At 46.1% G+C, this 17,003-nt stretch overlaps 1 long non-coding RNA gene across 8 annotated transcripts in view; it reads right to left on the bottom strand.

Annotated features, from left to right (window-relative positions):
• LOC116082619 overlaps positions 1 to 17,003 on the bottom strand; it is a 214,574-nt gene that overhangs the window by 31,655 nt on the left and 165,916 nt on the right. Inside the window, exon 1 of one of the 8 annotated variants that reach the window (XR_004115373.1) lies at positions 3,066 to 3,095. The exons of the other annotated variants lie outside the window; for them this stretch is intronic. This is a non-coding gene — a long non-coding RNA (uncharacterized LOC116082619). Of the gene's footprint in view, positions 1 to 3,065; positions 3,096 to 17,003 lie in introns of those variants that run through there. 8 annotated transcript variants of the gene reach the window in all.

The raw sequence follows: 17,003 nt of genomic DNA, 5'->3' as shown, positions 1-17,003 counted from the left end.
AGAGAACCTGAAATCCCCAGGATTGGTGTTCCCAAGCATTTCAGATAGGGCAGCCCAACCTGCAGCACACAGTAACCCAAACACATAGCAACACTGTCTCTGCTATTAGCCAGGGCCTGGTCATCGGGATGACTCTTGCTCAATATTATTCTTTGCTTCACCATTTCCACATGCAGAGGAACAATACTTCTCTTTAAAAAAAAAAAAAATCAATTGTCCCCAGCAATCCACCTACATAGTTCTTAGAAAATATGGGCTAAACACTCTGCTTCACCAAGCAAACAAGGAACGAGGGCGAGAGGCATCCATCATTGCGCCTGCGCTTTTCATTATTCACGCCAAGTGTTTTTAGAGTCACTAAGTTCAGAGGACCCTGTCCCTTGTGGCTGCAGAACTATTTTTACCAACGCTTGCCAGTAAGGAAGCCACACACGGTGAATAAATGGGATCACTCAGTATGAAGAGACACTAAGTGGCTTCAAGAGGCTTCAGGGTAAAGAAACTGCGAATGTCCTGGAAGAAGACGCTGGAACCATCCATGTCTGACACAGGAGAAGAACTCCTGGATGTTTTTCTGCTGCCCAGGACCCTGAGGGACTTTGATGTGGAGATCACAGAGCATTCAACAAATAGGAAAGCCTGCCAGGATCACATTGCAAGCTGCCAGAGAACAATGGAAGAAGAAACAGGGCCCTGGCTTCAGGAAAAGGCAACCCTGAGTAATGGGTAGAGGTGTGCCTGGAGCATAGTAAGTGGTCAGCAAATACCTCACGTGCATGCATGCTTGTGCACGTGAACACACACACACACACACACACACACACACACACAGAGAGAGAGAGAGAGAGAGAGAGAGAGAGAGAGAGAGAGAGAGAGAGAGAGAGAGAAAGGGAGAGAAAGGGAGAGAGAGAAAGGGAAGGAGGGAGGGAGGGAGGGAGGGAGAGGGGGGGAGAGAAGGAGAGAGGGATGGAGGAAGGGAGGGAGAGAGAGAGAGGCATGCCTGTACAGAGAACTATCAAGACAGCTTTTCTCCCTCCTTTCTTGCCTGCAGGGCGATCACACCCAGCCTGAAGGCTTTCAGTTGGAGGCTTCTACCTGCAATCAAATCCTATTCATTTCTGCACACATTTCAGGAATCCAAGTTAATTCCTTTGTTCTGTGGATTTAATATTTCCCAGAGGGTGTGTCTGTGTGAGAGAGTCAGAGGACAGAGGAGGATGGAAAGGAGGGGGGGTGTGGGCTCACATTATCACGAGACTCCCCAGCCCAGAATCTGCAAGGCAGACAAGCAGGCAGTTGAAGACAGCAGGTGGCAAGGAGTCAGGATTCCCACTTTCTTTTGCCACAGAAAACCTAAGTCTGTTCTCTTAAAGCCTACAACTAACTGGAGCGGGCCCAGCCATACCATGAAAAGTCAAACTTTACTCAGTCTGTATTAATTTAAATGCTAACCTCTTGAAGAAACACATTACCTCAGAGAGGTGATTCATGCTTGTAATCATTCTATATGACATATCAAGACCTTTCTCAACACATCAACAACAACCACCATGGCAGCGGCGGGGGGGTGGGGGGGTGGGGGGGGTTCCCAAGAGACCTCCCCCAAACAATATAGGCTGCTATTTCATTGTTCTTTGTTGAAGAGTCTGTTGCTGAAGATACCACACACATCAGTCAAGGACTTGAAGAAATCAAGCTGGCACAGACCTGGAAGCCTCCTCCCTGGTAGATGACTCTCAGAGTGTTGGAAGGTGCCATGAAAGCTGCCAGAAGTGAAAAGTTATCAGCAGGCCTACCCAGCTGTAAATCCTGTGAATTACAATAATCATTGGCACAGCAAGATGTACCCAATGTAACAGTAGCACTTTCATCTGACTCCTACATACTTATCCCAAGTTTTATAGAGTGCAGCCTGCAGCCCTTGTCAAAACAGCTTCTTTTTGCTGTGGGTAGTAGTTATTGCAGAGATCCCCAACAGGTCAACGTCCACAGAATAAGTGACCGTGGGGCTTCTATAACCCCACCCCATCACAGAAGAAGAATCGAAAACCTTGTAAGAGCCAGAGGATCAGAAAGACTGCTGCAAAATAGTGTCTTCTGGACACGACAGATGTAGCACCCATGAACACTCAGCACCTCTGGCTGTAAGAACGGCACAGACCCACACTGGTCAAAATCCCAGCATGGACTGGGGAAGAGCTCACGAAGCCCAGATCCAAGCTGAAGAGCTAAGGGCAGTCAACTGCTACTGAGGATGGGCGAGTCAGTTTCCTTCAGGAATAAGCCCTCAGATAGGTGGCTCGGACCCTGGTAGCGGGCCATACACCAGAGGGTATGTGCAACACTAATCATAGTAATAACATTAGAAATAACAGAAGATGAGGATATGAATTTGAAAGTGGGATATGGGGAGGGGGTTTAGGGAGTGGGGATGAAATCAAAATGCATTGAACTCGTGTGGGAGAGTCTCAAAAACAAAAAAGAAAGACGGGGGGGGGGGGGGGGGGGGGACCCCAGCCTACAAATAGCCTACTTTCTCCATGACACCTAAATCGGTATTTCATCAATGTCTGGTGAAATCACCCTACCCCAGCTAAGGTGATATAAAACTCACCTTCCTATACCAGATGCAAACACAGTGATTCTTTCTCTGAACAAATATTCATTTCCATTGGACCCTCTCACTAGAGTTCCAGACATAAGAATTCCACCCCCTACTTGAAATGCAAACAAAATAAACAACCACACTGTCCTCTCTGGTTCCAGGTAGCAACTCAGGTCTCTCTAGGTGCACGAGATTAATCCTTTTTCTCCCTGACACTTGGCATCCCAACTCCCAGAAGACTGCACACTTCATTCATTCTGAACCTCAGGGTATCTCCCAGTGCCTTCCCCTACCACTCAGTATCTTCTCTACAAATCTACAACAGTCTGGAGGTTCCAATATCCTGCAGAGTGGCCCAGCTGCTTTCACCCTGGCAGATTCCAGTCCCCCTGCAATACAATAGCCTGTTTAACATGGTCTAGGGGCCTTTTCTCAATGACAGCAGAGTGAAACTTCTTACCCTGCCCCGTCTCCTCCCTGAGTTGCTTCCTTTTTGTCCTTTTACACTATATGTCCCCTCCCCAACTGTCTATCTTAACTCACCCAGACAGGCCATTTCCGGAAACCTACCTATCTAGAAGATATGGAGTGCTCACAAGATATCTTAGAATCCTGGTCCAAAGGTGGGTTGCAGACACTAACACGGGGACAATGGAGAGGGGATAGAGTACCACAATGGATTAGGTACAGGTAAGGGAGACAGGGTGATACGTTTGAATCTGGCAAATGTCTAAGGCAGGTGGTAATGCAGATTATTCTCTGAACTGCTTTGAGAAGGGGAAAAAAAGAATTGAGAGGCCGGCTCGGGGAAAGATCAGAGAGAAAGACGATCAGGTCAGGGGAGGAAACGAGATAAAAAGAACCTGAGCAGGTGACCTAGAATTGCTATGAACTCTGCAGCCAAGATTTCATGCACTGACGACAAAGGCAGAGAGGAAGAAATGCATTTGACAGAGGCCAAAGGGAGGAAAGATTGCTATGACCATGAAGAGAGGCTTGGGGTACCCCAGCCAAACTCCCAGCAAGCAAGGCTCAGTTCCTCTCTACACCCACCTATTCCCCTGTTCCTCCTCAGAAGGGCCCTGAGCACAAAGCATCATTATCAGCATGCTCTGTTCTAATTGACTAAAGACTGAGATGGAAAGGAAATCTATTATCTTTCCTCTACAGAACGGGTGCTAGGGAGGTATGCATGGCTAACAGAAGGGTGATTTGGGTGATTTTATTTCTGAGACCTCCTCACTTGAGTTCGTTAACATGTTATCTTTCTTCTTAGCCCTTAATCCCAACAATGACCACAAATGCAGCTTCCTCAACCTCCCCTCTGTTGGTCTTAGTCCCGTTATGGTAATGGTCATATTGCTGGACACTGCAGCATCTTTGTAACCAGAGAATGTCCAGGCAGGTGGGAAATAACGAATAAGACTAGTTAAGCATCAATACTACTCATGCTCAAATAAGGACATGGGCTTGGGACTTCCACTGAAGCCTGGTGCTCAGAGGAGCTTCCATGGGCATTTTGAGGCAAGTCCACACGGCCAGACGACAGAGTCTGTTTACTCCATGACAAAGTCTTCACCCGAAGACTTCCTCATGGTTATCTGCAGGTCACTTTTCAATTTGTCAAATACTATGTGAGCAACAGAGCCTTCTTTTCTACGACAGCTTTTTTTTTTTTTTTTTTTTTTTTTTTTTTTTTTTTTTTGGATTTTCAACACAGGGTTTCTCTGTATAGCCCTGGCTGTCCTGGAACTCACTGGAACTCACTATGTAGACCAGGCTGGCCTCGAACTCAGAAATCCACCTGCCTCTGCCTCCCAAGTGCTGGGATTAAAGGCGTGCGTCACTACCGCCCGGCTGCTTTTTTTTTTTTTTTTTTTTTAAATTTGGTAGTAACCAGAACTAGGTCATCCTAGCAATCCATGTCAGAACCTTACATTGGCAGATCTATGTATATAAGGAAAAGTGCTCCACAGAGGAAAGGATGGGATACAGTAGAGAGCATTCTACTGTTGGATGTGTTGGATATCAGTGGGTTAAACCACAAGATCTTCTTCTGTCTGGGAGACATGACAATGTTTGGAGACCTTTTCATTCACAGTTCATAGCCACCACGATAGGGAAATGATTGTTGTCTTGTCTTTACAGAATACAGGTGAACCTGGGGTTGGAGGAAGTAAACGTTAAGCCCAGGTATTGGGACTCTGGGGCTCCAGATCAGAACAAATGCTCAATAAATCTTACCTGCTGCTTCTATTTACTACTGTTGTTCTTAAAGAAACACACTTCCTAGGTATTTGAACTCCACCAACTTCCTCTGAGTAACTTGCCCTTAAGTCAGTGTACAGTGTGAGCGGCAGAGGCTTCCAAAAGGCCAAAGCCTCTGCTGAATCTCAAGGTCAATGCTGTGTTCACAACTGCCAGGCTACCAGCCACCCATGCCAAGGATCCTCCCATACTCCAGACCTGAAGCCAGGAAACAACAGGCACGTTTCCTGCAGTTTCTTGGTAGTTCTTTGTGCGGCTTCTTGAAGCTTTTGTGTTCTATAATGTGAGGGCTGGGTGGACAGCCCCATTATGATCAAAGACCCAGCTGGCAGGTATACCAACCCTGTATACTCTGCCAGCCACACCAGGCATCAGCCGCCAGCTGCCAGCCACCAACCACCAGCCACCTGTCACTGAATCCAGGAAGAGTCACAAGGAGGAGGGATTAGGCTTCAGAACGGTTCCAGGTGCTATCCCAGCCACAGGCTCTGCCTTGGAACAGCTAAAGTGTGCCTACTCCAGGTGTGCCAGGCAGGAGCTGACAATCAAGCAGCTTCTAAACCAACAGTGGCAGGCAGATAACTGGCAATGTGATGGGTCAAGGAAACTTAACCTTCAACTGGGACAAATGAGTTCAAGAGAGCCAGAAGGGAGAGTGCAACCTCTTTCCACAGGCCCAAGTTCACAAGTACCACACTTAGTCCAGGGCAGGCTGGGGCCAAGGGATTCTAAGATAACCATCACTGAAGTATATGCTAGTGAGGGGCTGTGTTATATTATATGAGGAACCGGACAATAAACAGGGCCAGAAAGGGCTCATAACATCTTGATGGTTTGAGTGAGAAATGGTCTCCATGACCTGAGGCATTTGAATGCTTGGTCTCTTGGTGTAGTCTGGGGACATTTATGAGGTTTGGCCTTTTGGAGGAAGCATGTCATTAGTAAGCTTTGAGAGTAAAAGGACCTGAGTCATTTCTAGTCCCCCGACCCCTTCTCTTTGTGTTTGCAGATAGAAATATGAGCCCTCATATCCTGCCTCTGCCTCTGCTCTGCCACCATGGATTGACTCTAAAATCCTCTAGAACCATAAGCCCAAATACATACTTTTTTCTCTGTGTGTTGCTTTGGTCATGGTATGTTATCACCATAATAACTAACACAGCATCCCATGGCCATAGCTCTTAACAGAACAGATACTCACCTGCATTAAGTGTCAGACGAGGGAACGGGTGTGTGTGTGGGGTCCCCTGTCCTTCCAGAACTCAGATGCTTCTTAAATCTGCCTCTGGGAACCCCAGAGACCTTCATGGAGAAGTTCTGGGTATCAGCTATGCCTCTAATCACCCTGAAAGTCTTGACGACTATGTATATGACAGCACCTTCTTTGTCAATTAGATGAATAAGGAAGGTCTATCGGCTGTCACACTTTCCACATGGAAACATTTGTAGATAAGAACAAAAGATCACCTAAGGTCAAATGGCAAACCTGGCTCTGACAAACATAGGAGTTCATTTCTTACTTTTTACAAACATGTATGAAACACTTCATATATGCGATCCACATCACATGGAATAAGACTATTAAATGAGTGATATACATGCCTGAAGTGGCAATAAATACACACAAATGATTTTATGTACATACATACACACTCTGTTCTTCCACTATAGATAGTGTGCATGGGTGTATCTTTGTGCCCGTGACTACATGTATTAGCAAAGTGTGTGTGTGTGGTTTTTTTTGGGTTTTTTTTTGTTGTTGTTGTTTTTGTTTTTGTTTTTTGTTTTTTGTTTTTTTTTGGTTTTTCGAGACAGGGTTTCTCTGTGTAGCCCTGGCTGTCCTGGAGCTCACTCTGTAGACCAGGCTGGCCTCGAACTCAGAAATCCACCTGCCTCTGCCTCCCAAGTGCTGGGATTAAAGGCATGCGCCACCACCGCCTGGCTGCAAAATGTGTTTTTTAAAAAGTCTTCTTCTTGCTTGTCTGAATTTCCTAAATTATGAGTATTTGTTGCCTTTTTTTTTTTTAAAGTTAAACTGTAAGAATGGAAGTTCTACCTCTTTTTCTCAGATGGATCTCTGACTGGGAAGCACGACAAGGATCTAGAGAGTGCAGCGAAGCTTCTGCACAGCCTCTTGACCACTTCTACATGATGAACACCTAGGATGACAGGACATCCCTGTAGAACTCACAGAGAACAACACTGTCTGCTGTTGTTCTCTGTAGAATGCTTATCCTGGGATAGCTCACAGGACTTCTTTGTCCTTCACTAGTATCAGTGTACAGTGTACTGTACCCATGTGCAGAAGAGGAACCTGAGGCACGAAGCAGGTAGGTCCCCAGTGATAGCCTGTACTCTCTACATAACACCCTGCTTCTCCTCACCATCACAGAACCTAGCCAGGTCATTACATTCCTGACACCAGAGATCCTTGGTGGGGACAAGCTGTGGACTGAATGGCCTGGGAAAGAGCAGAGAGAGGTGAAAGTCCCAGAAAGGATCAAGGCTATGGGAAGAGCCCTTGTCAGCAGCCCCAGATGGTATATTAATGCCAGCTGAGGTGAATATCCGGGCACTTATGTCCCAGTGTAACAGGGCCTCAGGGTATCCAGGTGTGGGAAGCCACCAAGACAGGAAGCAGTCAGCAGAGTCCTGGTACAGGTATCCAACCTTGCACGATTGGCCAGCTCAGTTGGCTACCTGTCAAGACTTCTAAAGGGTGAATGAAGAGGCTGGCTAAGTCTGCCTGAAACTGAGATGCTTAAACAAAGGGAGGCCACTGTGGGCTAAGCTGGCAGAAGCCCATGGCGGGACAGAGGGCGGGAAACAAGAGCTGGGGAAGGGAGGTGGGGGGTGGGGTACAAAGTGCTAACTGTATTGGGCATTCTCTGCCCACAGGAGGGAGACAGAATGCAAACAGGAGGCCATAGCTTTTGAGAAAGCTGTGAGAAGGCCTGGTAGGTGGAAGTCAGCAGGCAGAGAGCAAACCTTTCTTGGTCTGTTTTCTTTTCTTTTTTTCCCCTTGGGGATTGGCAGTAATATTTATTTAGTTTTACCTTTTTTTTTTTTTTCTTAACACTATCGTGTCTTCAGACACACCAGAAGAGGGCATCAGATCCCATTACAGATGGTTGTGAACCACCCTGTGGTTGCTGAGAATTGAACTCAGGACTTCTGGAAAAGCAGTCAGTGCTCTTATCCATAGAGCCATCCCTTTAGTCCCTTATTTGTTTCATTCTAAACACTGCCTCTGGTAATCTAAGGTTGACTTGAACTCACTACATAGCAGAGGATGACCTTCTCTCTCCACCTCTTACATTCTGGGCTTATAATCATTTGATATCTCCCGGGGTTCACTTAAGTGTTTGGATTAAATCCAAGGCTTTGTGAATGAATCACTTCACCAACTGAGGGTACTTGCTCAGTCTAAGAGCAAACCTGTTTGCAAGGCATTGAAGGAACTCCTGTAGGTGTCTATGCATTCCAGACTCACATGGATCTTTTTCCATCCGTCACGACTTCTACACCAGTCATAGGAGAATCAGAAAGGAGCCCTTATGGATTAGCTCCCCTCAATACATTCCTATCAGGATCAGGTAGGTCAGTCGAAGGTCTGTCATGGATAAAAACAATTGAGTGTTCCATGACACAGGAGTTGGACAAAATATCTCCCCTCCTGATGCCACCATGGGATGTGACCCTGCAGGTGACTTACCCTCAGGAGCAGTAAGGGCAGTAAGGACACTACGAACATCATGTATTGGCAGGTAGGATGTTACAAGTTACGACTCCTGTCTGAGGCCAAGTGTTCCTCTAACAGCAGACTCCATCACCCACAGAGTTCATTTCCAGGTATGGAGGGAGTTGATTGTTCCATGGGAAGGAGCTATGAAGGATGAAGCATTGGTCCTGGTATGTCCTAACTCCCACTTGGAGAGTGCCACTGTCACTGCTGCAAAGCCACAATAGGAGATGCAGGAGTCATATGAAATAGATGGCATAAGACTATTAGAACCCAGATTCAAGTCACTTAAAGCTGGCTCTTTTCCACATGATGGGGTCTGGAGAGATGGCTCAGCAGGTAAAAGCACATGTTTGTCTTGCAGAGGACTAGGGTTCAGGTCCTCGTGCCTCCATGGTGGCTTCCTATCGTATATAACTCCAGTTCCAGGAGATCCATCATTCTCTTCTGACCTCCATGGGCACTAGGCATGCATACAGTACACATACATACATACATACATACATACAGGCAAAGCATTTCATATAGCTAAAAATAAAACTTAAAAAAGCAAGCAAATAAGCACAAAGTAATAACCTGGCTCCTGGCTCTGGAGTTTTTCATTTCTTCTTGGGGGTGGTAGGTGCAATTAAGGGAACCATACAATAGCTTGTAATGAAGGGTCAGAACATGTAGCTATTAGAGAGCTCAAAGGGATGAATGAAGAGCAGAGATAGGGGACCAATAAGAGGAAGACAAGAAGCCAGCTGTAGAGCAAGGAGAATCTGGATCCACCTGCAGCCATATCAGCCCCTCCTTGGTACAGAGACAGGACCCCCTGCGCATAGAGCTAGAGCACCTTCATATTGTACAAATGAGGAACATGTGCAGAGGATCTGCCAGGACTTTCTCTCTATCCAGCAGCCCAGGTTGTAGCCAGAGATGGAGGAGGCTATAGGAAAGAAGTTGGCCGTGGAGCTTCCAAGACCTTAGAACTGAACTGCAGAGGGCTGCCAGCTTCCAGTGCCCACCCAGTCCAGGTGGGTGGGTGTTCCTTTCCCTCCACAGCCTGTCCTGGCAAACCAGGCCTCAGAATGAGGCAGATGGCAGAAAAGGAAAACCCACAGAGATAGAGACAAAAAAGTTGGAGCTCATCCTCTATACTCCTGGCTTGATGTAGGACCAAAGATGGCTATGCCACCTCTGTGAGACTAGGAAATAGAGACCTGTTTCAAAGGGCGATTTGAGAGATTCTAGGGGACATGGGCCAGCAGAGCCTCTTTGAGTGCAGGCTACATGGATGGGTAGGAGTCATTTCAGGTTTCCGACACTGTTTTCAACAAAAGAATCAGAAATGAAGCTAGGCTTTAAAGGCAGAGACTGACATTCCTTTCCTTCCCTGGGCCTTATTGTAAGGTGCTGGGTAACTGGCTCCAGCCCCTGAGCTTTGGTTGCTTAGACTGTAAACTAGGATATTGACTATGTGCCATTCACGCCATAGGCCCATGTAAGCTTGCCAGCCATCAGCACTCAGCACATTAATTACCGACATGTTGTTCTATCAAGGATAAGACCCTCCTGTCTAAGATATACCTCTTAAGTAGTTCTTTGCCTGGTTGAGACAGGAAGGGAGCTACAGTGAGACTCTGGGTGTGTTCCAATCATTCATGGGAGCCGTGGTTGCAGTTTCATTGGCAGAGTAGTTGCCTCACATGTCTGAAATCCTAGGTTTAATCCCTAGAAGCACACTTAAAAAATGAAACAAACCAATGCCAAACAAACCAAAACGAAACAAACCAAAATGAATCAAACCAAAATGAAAACCTTAAAGGAGTATATGTGGTGGCTACCCCCTATCATTCCAGCACGTGGAAAGGGAAGACAGGTACATCATAAGTCCAAGGTCACAAAGCAAGTCCAGGCCATCCTGAGATACACCAGTAACTCATAATATCTATACAAAAGTAGACAAAGTGGTATCAGAGGCCCTCAGCTGAATTCCAAGATATGATGCTGTTTTAGAAACAGGGTCTCACTAATGTCCTCTGGGTTAGTTTTGAACCTTGATCTCCTCACCTCAGCTTCCCTGGATAGAGGAATGACAGGAGTGTGCCACGAGGACCAGCTTTCCCAGAAGCCCTCCTGATCTGACCTGATTGAAAGGAAATGGGAATGGTGTGAGATCCTACATGTGAAGAAGATTGCTGAGTGTCCCCTGGGTGGGGGTGGGAGTGGGGATCTGGGCTCCATCACTGGGATTGAAAGACTGAAACTCGGTGTCTGTTCAGTGCACATCACTCATGCCCCCTGCCTTCATCCTTGGGTCACATGAGCAGGTGGTAGAACTATATCATCTGTTTCTCAGGTAGCTGGGAGAAGGAGGTACATGGAAGGGAAGAGAAAGTCCTGGAGTGTGTCTGTCCCAGGAGCTGGTCACTAGGGCCTGAAATGCCCGAGGCCTAACAGAAGTACTCTGCTTCCTCCCCATGACCCGTCAAACAAACACACGATGGTGGCAGGTGCCCAAGGCAGCCAGCCAAGCAGGGTTTCTTCCTGGCCACTGTGCCAGCAAGAACGGAAGCCTAAGAATGTCTTTGGCGCTCTCCCCATCTTACTCTGAGCTGGCAGGCAGGAGGAAGAAGTTAGAAGCAGGTGGCTGGGATGGGGGCTTTTTTCTTCTGCTCATTTGAGGGTGGGCCGGGCATGCCACCGTTGAAGCAGCTCTTGTACCTCATCCTGGCACATAGACACTTTTCAGTTTTGTTTGGCTTCCCTTAGATGAGAGCGCACAGTACCTTGAGTGCGGGACAACATGCTTTTCTAATGCTCGGACGAAGGTCTGCAAACTCATAATGCATTTGAGGTTGATTATCCAAGCATTTCAGTGGTGCCCGGTGGCACCCAGTGGTCCACGGGGTCTCCGCCATCACAAAAGGTGTTGTGGGTCACATTCAGCAGTGACATCTATCCACCAGGTGGAATTTCTTCCTGTGCAAAATCTATTTATGCTTTGCTGTCAGGTAGCACTAGACCTAAATGTTCATGTTGCTACTTTCTTAGCTGTCACTTGTGGTCACCCATTTAACATCTCTGAAGCTAATGTTTTTCCTCCTCAAGACTCAGGAGAGCGATTCCTTCCTGCTGAGCAAATGAGAAGGAATAAGGTATGTGGGTGGAGAGCGAGTACCCCAAGTAATTCTACAGCTCCGCGCTGCATTTGCAAACAGATGCCTGCAGCAGACTGTATACCCATGAACAATATAATGGCCATGCCTTCACATGGAGACCCAATTAATCAGTGAATCCTCAGATTTCCTTCAGCTTCATACAGCAAATGAGAACCTAGCTTCTCAACACCTCCTTGCTGTTTTTCATGATCTCTGTGCAGCAAATGGCATCTCTACCAGTATGGGCTTGAGTGTGTATGTGGGTGGGTGGGTGGGGGAGTTGTTGTAATGGAGATTACAGATACCCTGGACATAGCGGATGGGTGATGTACCAGACAGACATGCAGGGAGTCAACCACCTCTCCCTTATAGGACTTTAATGGACCAGGTAATTCATGTGGTGTATTCAGCTCCTGTCCTTGTCAAGTTCAAGAAGTATCCCTGATGTCCCCATTATATAGATCACTGAAACCATTCTAACAACCATCCTCCATGGCATGTGTGGTGTCCACACATCAAGGCAGTCAGGCAGACAGTTTGGATGGACTTTTACTCGGTTCACTCAGAGGTCTGGTCTAAGCTGCTGTCAACTGAGATAGAATGCCCTGGCTGGATTCTGCTTCATCGATCACACTTTTAGAACTGAGGGGTCATCCCTGAAGCAATGGAAGTTGGTTTGGCGGATGGAAGACAGGAGACTTGGAAGTTCTTTTTCAAAGTTCATCTGGCAAAATGTCTGCTAACAGCTCATGAGCAAAGTTCGAGTGCGTGACTGGGATCTGCAGGAGCTAACAGGGATAGGTAATCATTGGGGGCCATTCCTGCACCCAACTAAACACGCTGAGGCAAAGGAGGATCCGTAAAACTTCTAAAAAAGGAACAAAACTAAATTGACAACGTGGGTTTTAACTTGGATTTATGTTTGTTTCCTTTGTATGACTTCTGTTTGGTTGGCTTTGGTTTTGGTTTGTTTCTTTGCTTTGTTGTTGTTGTTGTGGTGGTGGTGGTGGTGGTGGTGTTTGCTTATTCTGCTATTGTCACTGCGGTTAGTTTAGGTGCTTCAGATTGAACTCCAAGACTCTATGTGTAGTAAACATACAACTTAGAACTGAAGCAAGCTTCCAGTCTTGACCCCAGCTATTTGATCTGTAGAGAGTACATCTTGTGCCTGTTGCCTTTACACTATGGTCACAAAGGAGAGGAAAACCAGCAGCACGGACATGTTATCAAGCTAGGAAACTGTTAGGCTTGGATGGCCTAAGTGTTGAGCAACAATAGAGGTGCTCACCTGGCTCGGGTTGAAAGCTAATACACCTCTCCATTGACAGCTCCGGTCGCCCATCCGGTCTGGAAGCAAATATCACTGAGCCAAGGAGCTAGAATAAGCCAAAAGCACGACCTGAGAGAGTGGGAATGAATTAAGCAGCTCCAGAGTGAGGAATGCAACCTTCTGTGTGTCTCCAAGCTCCATAAAGCCAGGGTAAAGTTCAAGCAAAAACTCTATGCTAATTGATCCATTTCCACCCACTTCCCGCCCCCAAATGTCCTGGTTTTCCCAGGGATGTAGACAGCACAGCACGTAGGAAACACTTCACACAGTCTGCAGTGCTGCCAAGCAGAGCTGAGAGAGAGAAGAGGCCAGGCAGGAATCAGAGCTGACAAGCCAGCGTCTGACTCAAAGGTTCTGGGCCAGTGCTCAGCAACTGACATGTCACTAAGTTCCCCCAGGTGACTCCAATACAGGTGTTTCTCAGGTCATACTGAGAACCCAACAGAGAGGAAAGAATCCAGGAGTCAAACCACTATAGGCCCCACAAAGATGAAGCCAGCTATCAGGTGTACACCTTCCCATGGGGGAAAAACAGACACGTGCGCACGACAGGAGTAGCAAAAAGGTCAATAATGATAGTAACTATCAACCTGTACAGAATTCACACCAAACACTACGTCACACTCTGGGCAGCCATATCCTCATCTGCACTTCACGATGACTTTGAGACAGGGAAGATATTTGTGCAGCATTTTTCAGGTGAGTAACGGGGAGAGAGAGAGAGAGAGAGAGCGCATGGGAAAGCCTCAGTATAGAAAGGTCTGAACCTAACATGTTGTGGGGTCCAGATGCAGAGGCTCTAAGCCCGGGGCCCAGGTATTTTAGGGGAAGCATTAAGTCTGCATGGAACATTATCATCTGCTGTGGGAAACTGGACTTTGGACTGTAGCAGTCTTTGGTTCTTTTGGAATTTTAATTCTAACAATAACCGTGTATACTTTTGGAACTAGTGTGGTTTTTCAGTGAATGTATATAGTGTATAATACCAAATAAGAGCAATTAACATGTTTATCACCCAGAAATATTTATTTGTTATAAAAACACTTCAAATCCTGTCTTCCAGCTCCTTTGGAATAACCCTGCCTTTTAAAAGAAAAATGTTGCTCATAGTTGCCATTTTAATTAACACAGACTCTTTGATAAGCCATTTTCGAATTTTGCTTTAAATTAATGCTATAATGGTAAGACTATTGTTTCCAGTTGTATTCTTAAAAATCATTAAACTCAATTTTTGACCAATGTTGTGGGCAAAGCTGTGGACTCTGGTGGGTGTGGCTTACACCCCTTTTTCTGCTTTCTCCTCCTCCTTTCTCACTCCGGTTTCTTTAACCCAGAGTAACCAAGTCACTCTGCAAGGGCACTGCCTGCCACGAAGGAAGCGGTTCTGCTCCCCGGTGCCTCGTTCCCACATTCCCCACAGACCTTTGTGGGAGAGTAAGGGGCTTGCTCAGAGGCTGTTGTGAAGCCCAGCCCTGTACTTGAACTTTAGAACTGACTACTGTGGCACTCCAGCACAGACACTAGCTCAAAGATGTGACTCATTCCCTTTGTGTCATAACTCTTGGGGATTCAAAGAAGAAAAAAAAAAGAAGTCAACACCCAGCTGAAAACTGCTACAGCCATCTTTTCTTAAGGAAAAGGAACTTCCTGTGTAATTATTAAAATTGATGCTGTGGGGGGTGGAGGAGAGCTAGAGAATGGGAAATATGCTGCTTCCCAGCAGAGGGGGTGTCAGGGCCAAGGACATGACGTTCTCTCAAAGTACTATCCAGGGCTGGGAAAGCTAGTCTGTCACTCTGTGAACAGGACTACTGGGGCCACAAACTGGCTCCTGATCTGTAGATGTTTATTGTGGACGTGGCTTCTGAGAACAGGATTGGGCCTCCATCCAGCAGCCTAAGGACCGACTCTGGCAAGACTCCTTAGGATGGAATATGGAAAGATATTTTCCCCTCCTGACTTTGCATCTCCTCGGCGTGGCAAAATAGAAAGAAAACGGACCACACTGTTTGCAAAGGAAGATGAAAACACACAAATGGAAAACCCATAGACAAAGTTTGAAATTGCAAAGAAAACCTCCTAATTTTCAGTGAAGGCCTGTGGGAGGATCTCAAGGTGGACTCTGCTTCTTCTGTCTTCTGGTGCTGAGACAAGAGGTCTCAGAGCAGGGATCAGCAGGCAGAACATCCTGTAGAAAGTGCTGGCAGCATATTGAGATGGGGAGTTCTCAGGGCTCAGTGGGATTTAGTGAGAATTCATGGCTTACATCACTTCACTTGAAGGATATGCAATCATGCTTTTTCCCCTATTCATCCCACCGAGGCTATCTACTGATATCTACTGATGAGGTCTTTCAAAACCCTGTGGACATTCGAGACATTAAAAATAGTACCGACAGCTGCAATGATAGCAACTTTTATCCAGAGTCACGAGCTTTTTGTACCGCTGATGAATGGATTGACATAGGGACTGGGAAACACAGCTTGGTAGAAACATGGTTGTAGACTCTAGAGCCAACAAGCCTGGGTTTGAACTTGGGCTCTATTATTAACTTGTACAGCCTTCAGCAAGCCACATTATGTCAGTTTTCCATCTTGGTGACAAGAAGGACCTAAGAAAACCAACAGCAGCTTCTTTTGGCTCACAGTTTCAGAGGACTCACTCAGTCCCTGCTTATTCGGCTTGGCGACCTTTGAGCCTATGATAAAGAATATCTCTAGGAGGAACACAGGCAGGGGAGGTGTTCACTACAAGGCCAGCAAACAATGAGAGGGAGGGAAGAAGAAAGGAAAAGTGGAAGTAAGACACCAAGGACAAAATACAACCTTCAAAGGCACAGTTCACTTCCTAAATTTTTCCACCACCTTCTAATACCCACTAAGATGTGAGCCAATCAATAGGTGAATCTACCAATAAGGTCAGAGCCTTTAGGACCCCATTATCACCAAACATTCCCATCACTGGATGCAGTCTAAGCCTTTACTTTCTGATCTCCTGGGGAACCATTACAGATTGAAACCAGGACACACTTTAGCCTGGCTGTGCCCTAAGTTCTTCATTCACACAATGTCCAACTCGTCCAACTGCAGAGCATTGCTCCCAAGACTGACAGAGTTACTACTACACAGTGCATTCCATGTGTAACAATACTATCCTAATGGTAATAATACCAATACTCTATGAGATATAGTAAAATATTGGCCAATATTTGGTTCACATTCAAACTCACTGAAAGCACCTTCTACACAGTGTTAAAAATACTGAGATTCTTGATGTCCTTAGAGGTGGCCACTTTAAAGTAAAGCAAAAGCAACCCACTGAATGCTCAGTTGAGAGATAGCACACCACGTAGTTGTAGACGTTATTCATATAAAACCCAATGTGGTCTCACTGAATAGGTTTCATTTCTCAGTTTTTTGTTACTGCACGTCCCTTTGCTTTGTCTAACAAAGGACTAGTGGAAGACCGGAACTTGTCAGGGCTGCCAGGACTTAGGCTTTGTTCTCAGCAGCTCTGATAATATTCTCAGCCTTTGAGGATCTATGTGCATTTTGTATTTTTGTGCAGCTGCCAAACACACACACACACACACACACACACACACACACACACACACACACACACACTATGCCATCTTCTTTTTTTTTAAGATTTATTTATTTATTTTATGTATATGGGTACACTGTTACTATCTTCAGTTGCACTGTTGCATATTTGCTGATGATATGATAGTATACTTAAGTGACCCCAAAAATTCCACCCGAGAGCTCCTAAACCTGATAAACAACTTCAGCAAAGTAGCTGGATATAAAATGAACTCAAGCAAATCAGAGGCCTTGTGTATAACAAAGGATAAACAGGCAGAGAAAGAAATTAGGGAAACAAAACCCTTCACAATAGTTACAAATAATA

The sequence above is a fragment of the Mastomys coucha genome, unplaced genomic scaffold (genome assembly GCF_008632895.1).
Source record: "Mastomys coucha isolate ucsf_1 unplaced genomic scaffold, UCSF_Mcou_1 pScaffold7, whole genome shotgun sequence".
Lineage (NCBI taxonomy): Eukaryota > Metazoa > Chordata > Mammalia > Rodentia > Muridae > Mastomys > Mastomys coucha.
This window is presented reverse-complemented; position numbering and strand designations above follow the sequence as displayed.